The sequence below is a fragment of the Zingiber officinale genome, chromosome 3B (genome assembly GCF_018446385.1).
Source record: "Zingiber officinale cultivar Zhangliang chromosome 3B, Zo_v1.1, whole genome shotgun sequence".
Classification (NCBI taxonomy): Eukaryota; Viridiplantae; Streptophyta; class Magnoliopsida; order Zingiberales; family Zingiberaceae; genus Zingiber; species Zingiber officinale.
In genome coordinates, this window is record NC_055991.1 from 6103823 (window position 1) to 6111111 (window position 7289).

Sequence of the window (7289 nt, forward strand, 5' to 3'; positions counted from 1 at the left end):
TTATCATGTACTCATCATATATACTCTTTTGTACGGATATCTGCTCTTTATTTGGTTTTGTGTTGACAGGGATAACTTTCGGAGCGAAAATAGCGTTTGTCGATGCATCAAAGCGAGCCAGAGAACACGGTCGTGCAAACCTTGTACAGTCGTGTGGCCAAACAGAAGAGGAGAAGTGCACGACCGTGAAACCCTTGCATGGCCATGCGGCCAACCTAGAGGCAGATCGGAGCATGGTCGTGCATACTTGCACGGTCGTGCCCCCCATGACCGAGACCAAGCAGCACACAGTCATGCAACCCTGTACGGCCGTGCAACCGTATACGACCGTGTCCCCAGAGCTGAGTCCCAGCATCACACGGTCGTGCCAATTGGCACGACCGTGCAGCGTCCCCAGAGCCAAGGAAGGGCACGACCGTGCAAGGATTGCACGGTCGTGCCGTCGCGCCGCATCGCGCCCTAGCCTATAAAAGGGGTTTTAACCCTTTTTCCGAGGGGGAGAGCCGAGAGGCGAGCCGTCAACAGGAGAATCACTCTGGTGTCATTCCACACCATCCAGAACATTGGTCCAGCTATCTTTCATCACCACATCAACTCCAGAAGCAAAGGATTGGATCCGAAGATCACTCGTCGCTGTTGGATAAGCATACTTCTTCCTTTTCTCTTCGTGTTGAGAATTTGTATGTTTATATAATCATGTCTTCGGGTTTTTCTCCGATGTCTATGGAGTAGAGTCCTTGTTCTAGGATGAGGGAGTAATTGTGGATTAGTTTTGATGTAAGACTCACACTATGCTTATTTTCATTGGATGATTTCGCTTGTTTTATTTCGACTACTCGATCTCTTTGTCTTGTTGATTGATTGTGGAGGAATTGCCAACCTCGTAGAGGGAATATCTTAGATCATACACCCGAGGGGCCCTAGTGACATGAGTAACCCATTCACGAACATCTAGGGTACTTCCTTGAAAGGAGAGGCGACTCCTCCACAAGGAAGTAAGAGACCAAAGTAAACTTCTTAATTCTATCTTTGATAACATCAATTAGAGTCGTGTCCTTATGATCTACTGAGGCACCCTAGTGACAAGGGTTAACCGTAACAGGATTTCATAGGGATCGTCTTTGTTTGGTGCTTAAGGATAGTTGCTTTAGCTTCCGCCGAATGCATGTTGATGGACAATGAGTATAGGATAGTATGTGACACATCAATACCACCACAATGAAACCGAACTCCTAGAACTCTTCATTAACCAGGTTCATTTCTTCTTGTTGCTAGTTCTCATTTCCGCTCTCTAACCTCTTTCCTTAGATTACTTACAACCATCGATAGTGTAGCTAATCCTAAGTGTGCCATCACTAGTGCTTATAACCAATCCTCGTGGAATCGATATTCTTTATTACTGACGTTGAATCCGTGCACTTGGGGAAGCGTAACAATGAGTCACCAATATTAGATATGGGAAAGGTTGTACTATTGCCAACAATAATTTTGTACCTTGATACGGGGAGTGAATATGTAGATTCTCTAAATATGTTATAAGATGATTAGTGGTGTTGAAATCAGAGTACCAAGTATGATCAGAGACTGTGCCAGGTTCTGCTATCATAGCAGATAGTAGTGAAGGAGAATTAAAATTTTGGCAAAACAACGTCGACATGATGCTGCAGAATGGCCCCAGCCCTCGTTACAGATTTGGCACTAGTACGACGTACGACAATTAGCAGCAATATGGCCAAACCTATCTTATAGTTGACACTTGGATCATTTATTTTTATTATGTCGACTTCCGTTATATGAACATTTCTCGTGTTGTTGATTATGGGCTCGGAGTTCATGAGCTGTTATAAAAGGAGTTGGGCTCGGGTTCTAATATTGGGCTTGATATTGGCCCAATGAAGAAGTTGATGATGACCCGTAAGGGTTGTGAGCCCACGAAGGGTTCAAAGAAGAGGGGTGCCCAATAGAGGATCCCCTGAAGTAGTCCTATTTGGAGTGGCGCCTCTGTGAAAATTTCTTCCAGACAATTCGAGAGGTAGGTATGGTATGGAAGATGGCTCTATGGCGTGTAACTACTCCAATCGTTGCTCATGAGTAAGTAGTATGTTAGTTAACCCTTTTATGCTTACTCCTTCACTCTTGGTTGTCATGACAATCATCGTAGATTCATACTCAGGTCCGAGTCCTCCGAGAATATAAAGCACTAAATCAGACTCTGAACTCGATGTCTAGCACATGTGAGATTGTCCGAGATGGATTTCACCTTTTTTTTAATATTTGGTCACGGCCAGTCGACCCTTTTCACTGTTTGCAGTTGGAGTCGGAGTTGCATGTGGCATGCACCAGATTGTGAGGCCACCATTTTCTCCAACGATGTTCACAAGCGCCTTGAGGTGGTGCAAGAGGGGCCAACAACTTAACCCAATACTTCCTCCAAAGTGTTGACAAAAGCCAACTGAGGAGATATTGATCTTGTTGCTCCCAGATTTGCATATTCGAGATTGTTTTTGATCTCCTCTACACCAGCTTCATTCCTAGTTGCTATTGTCTCATCAAGGATTACGAACTCCATACAAATGAATTGAAATAAGCAATGACCTTTTTGCATAGATAATACCTCGGATTTCCAGATAATGTAATTCCTCTGGTTTAGTTTTGTTGATATTAGGGTAGTGAAGGATATCATGGTAGGAATTGTTGTTAGCTGCATATTTCCAACCATAGGATCGCTGGAATTGTCCTTTGGCCTAGAAAATATATTGTATTGATTTTTAGCATATGACTATAATATGTTGTTGATACAATATTAATAGGAAAATAACGAAAACTAAAGATCCTTAATTTATGGGATTATAATAAATATAGATCCTTAATTTTTAATTTGTGGGATTATATATGATTCTTAAGGATCTGAAGATGACTGTAATCAGGATCTGGAATCCCTAGAATCTTTAGAAGTATACCCTTAACATTCGCCAATAGCCCTGAGAGATGCAACCGCTATACAAGCTGGCAACAACCCTAAGGAACATGGCTATTATATAAACCGATGTAGCCCTAAAGGATACACCCACTATGCAAGCCACCAATAATCCTAAAGGACACAACAATTAGAGCAAGTGTCGGTTACAATTAAAAGATTGTAACTTTTGGGGGGAGAGGGAAGAGGTTCATCCCTTAAAGATCGAGGTCACCTCTTCACCCTCTATATAAGGTAATAGTGATAGGTACATCAAAAAATAGTGTTTTACTCTTTTCTCTTCACTATCGTCATCCAATTCTTTTCTCCGAATCTAACTTGAACGTCAGAGGGGTCATGTCATGGTAAGCCTTGACCCCCTTCTAACCTCCTTCTCGTCATTTTAGTTGTTGGTTATGGAAATCTTTGCCTGAGCCCATACAATTATTCGGTGTAGCATAGCCAACCCGAAGAGCTGACCTAATTGGAGTCGGCTCAATGAAAGCCGACTTACGTGCATTCAACTTACTTAGAGATCTCAGCTACAGACATATCGAAAAGTCATTGCATCCCTCAATTTAGGACTAGATCATATATTATATGAAAATCTAACCAACTTAATCTGTTTAGATATAATTGATAGAATGTAGATTTTAAAAAAAGACTGAACAGGTGAACACTTCATAGTTGATAAATTCTTATATAAATTTCGCTAGTATATGATAGTTTAGCATGATCATAATAAACTTACTAAAAGTTGCAATTGATTTGTTATTTTGAAAGCATATCATAGATTTTTTTTACAAGTTGTGAAGTAAATGATACATGTAGGGATTAACCATAAAGATCAATATAACTTTTAGTGATAAATTCATAATGAATAGTATTAAATTATCAAGGATGATACAGTGGAAGCTTGCAGCCCTCAAGTGTCTCATGAGGTCAAAAGTCATGTTGAACTGTCAGTCAAAGTCAAGGCAGATCAGACATGACCTAAAGGGGATCAGACTCAACTTGAAGGGATTTAGTGTTGGTCCCTTTGGAGGCCGGCAAGAGGGGAGGAGTGAATTGCTCTAAAAAATAAACCAACCCTTTCTCGGCTTATAACTAAATAAAGAACACTTGTAAATAAAAAATAAAGAGACTAATTAAAAGAAAGCAGACATAAAGGAGTTACTTGGTTTACAATCAAAAGATTGCTAATCCAAGAAGAATATAACACACTATCTGAATATCTCATTCGGGCAGAGTATCCTCTTACAGCGTTAACAGCACAAACAGAAAAGTATAGCACAGAGAATTGGATTACAAATGAATTGATTTAACTATGAAAATTAGTACTATATTTATATCACTGTTCGGGGCGCCCGGAAGGGTTTCGGGCGCCCTGGGGGGATAAAATTTTATCCCTTTCGCACGGATCACGGTTTGACCGCGATTTGGATAAAAACTCGGTCCGGGCCCCTGGAAGGGTTCCGAGCGCCTCAGATGTTCCGGGCGCTCGGAATGGTTCAGAGCGCCCAGACCCCCAAAGTCAACTTCAGTTGACTTTTTCCGTCCGAGACCTCTGCTCCGATTCAGCTCACCTTGGCCCGGGTCTTCCGCTCTGGCTCCGCTAGCTTGGGTGATCTCGGCCATTCGGAATAGGGCTCACCTGAACCCAACTTCCGGCCTTCTCCTCGAGCAGCCTTCCTCCCCGGTTTCTCGTCCCTCGAATGTCGCGCACGTTCTTCTCCTCCACCGATGTACTCTTCTGCGGCACCTCGTCCCTCGGGCGCATCGAGCCCGCCAGCTCTTTCCCCGTGTCGTCCTTTTCGCTAGCCATGTCTTCCGCTCAACTTCCTGTGCTCCTAAGCTTCTGCACACTTAGACACAAAGGTTAAACCAAACAGGACCTAACTTAACTTGTTTGATCACATCAAAACACCTTGGGGTTCCAACAATCTCCCCCTTTTTTATGTGAGCAACCCAAGTTAAGTTAGAGTAAAACAAACATAATGTAGAAACAAATAATTTTGCAAATAAGTGTAAGTAAGATTTTTCAATGAAAAATTTTGAATACACCTCCCCCTATAGACTTAACATTCTTCTCCCCCTTTGATCACATAAAAAAAAGAGGTTCTTTAACAAGTCTAAGGTTAATTTTAAAAAAAATAATTTGCAATAAATTAGAAAATTTTAAGTGTTAAAAAAAGTATGAAAATTTCTAAGTAAAAAGAAATTTGATTTTCTAAGTTAAACATAACATTTTGTGCAACGGAATAACATATTTTAATAGAAATAATATTGAATTTTTCTAAGTGAAACTTTTAGAAGAAATTTTAATAAGTGCTAAGAGTTTCAAAAAGTTTCTAAGTAAAAAAATTTATGAGTGAAAAATAATTTTTAAAAAATTGAGAAAATTTCTCTATGTTTTTTTAAACATAAATATTTTTGAGAATTGTCTAAAACAAATTGAGTAACTATTTAAAGCATTTCAAATTAATATTTTTTCAGTTAGTCAATTAAACTTTTAATTTCAATACTTGGCTTCCAGGCAGTAGCAAGGCACTAGGTCTTCTTGGTTATTGGAGTAACAATCACTTTCTAGACAAAGTCTTATAAAAAAATAAATTGTTTAATTTTCTTGCTGAAAATGCTACTAATTTTAAATTTAAATTAAATAGGTTTTGGAACACAATAGAGGTTCCTTCCTACAGGGTTAATCAAGTATTTTTTAGGAATATAAGCCTTTGATATTTTTCTGATTTGAGTTTTGTGAAACCCATAGTACCAGTTTAATCCTCTATAATTTCTAAAATAAGAAATATTTGAACAAACAGAATTTTTCAAGTTTTCTATTTCTTATTTTAATTTATCATTTTCAAGTTTTACTTTTTCAAAGTCTTCTATTAGACAAGATTTTGTCAAAATTCTTTTTATTTCTAAAATTTCATTTTTTAATTTGGTATTTTTACTTTTTAACTTGAACATGAATTTTGTCATAGACTTAATTCCAAAATAAAGCTGATCAGGAGGTAAGAGGCATGCCTCACTTACCATATCAGACTTGAAGCCTGACTCTCCCCCTATTTCGTTGCATTCATCTGAAGTCGGTCCCCCTTCATCGATGCTGGGCTCCGATGTACTTTGCCCTTCATAGCTCGCCATCAGTGCTAGTCAGGCATATTCTTGTACTTCGAATTCAGATAATGAAGTATCGTCCCAAGTAGTTTTTAGATTCTTGTGCTTCTTGGGTATCTTGACTTTATCTTTCTTGAGTTCTGGGCAATCCTCTTTTAAGTGGCCTTCCTTTTAACACTGGTAGCAATGAACCTTTCTTCTATTTCTCAGATTCTTCTTATTCTGTATTTCTTTAAATTTATTATATCGAAAGAATTTTTTAAAATTCCTTACCATATACGCTTCTTAATCTTCTTCTGAGTTTGACTCGGGTTCATCCTTCTTGGTTGCGTTTAGTGCCATAATCTGGCTTGATTCTTTTGTTATTCCTGCACATCTGGTTTCATGTAATTGAAGGGTAGAAAATAATTCCTCTAGAGTACTTACCTCCAAGTCCTTTGAAATGTAGTAGGCATCGATTATTGAGGTCCATTCCGGAGTTCTGGGAAAGGCATTGAGTGCGTAGCGTATGATGTCCCGGTTGGTTACCGTTTCACCGAGGTTCTCGAGTCCGGTAATTAACTCTTTTACCTATACGTGTAGATCAGCTACTTTCTCACCTCTTTCCATATGGATGTTCGTCAGTTTGTTCCGAAGTATATCTCTTCTTGCAAGCTTGGCTTCGGATGTGCCTTCGTGGAGTTCCAGGAATTTTTTCCATAGTTCTTTGGTTGACGAATAACTTCCGATGCGGTTGACTTCTTGAGGCGGCAGCATGCTCGGCAAGTGATACTCCGCTCGGTTATTTGCTACAGAATCATTTTGCTCCTTCTTCGTCCAAAGACTTTCTTCTTTTTCTTCTCCGTTTTGATTCGTCGGAGCTACAAAACCATATTTTATTATTAAACGAATTTTGAAATCTATTTTCATAAATACCTTTATACGACATTTCCAGTGTGTGAAATTTCCCTCGAACTTTAGTGGAACGATGCTTGGTCCGACCATTGGTTCCTTTGCTTCGGTCGGCGATTAGTCCGATCCTTCTGAAGCGTCCTCGCTCTGATACCACTTGTTGGTCCCTATGGAGGCCGACAAGAGGGGAGGGGTGAATTGCCCTAAAAAATAAACCAACCCTTTCTCGGCTTATAACTAAATAAAGAACACTTGTAAATAAAAAATAGAGACTAATTAAAAGAAAGCAGACACAAAGGAGTTACTTGGTTTGCAATCA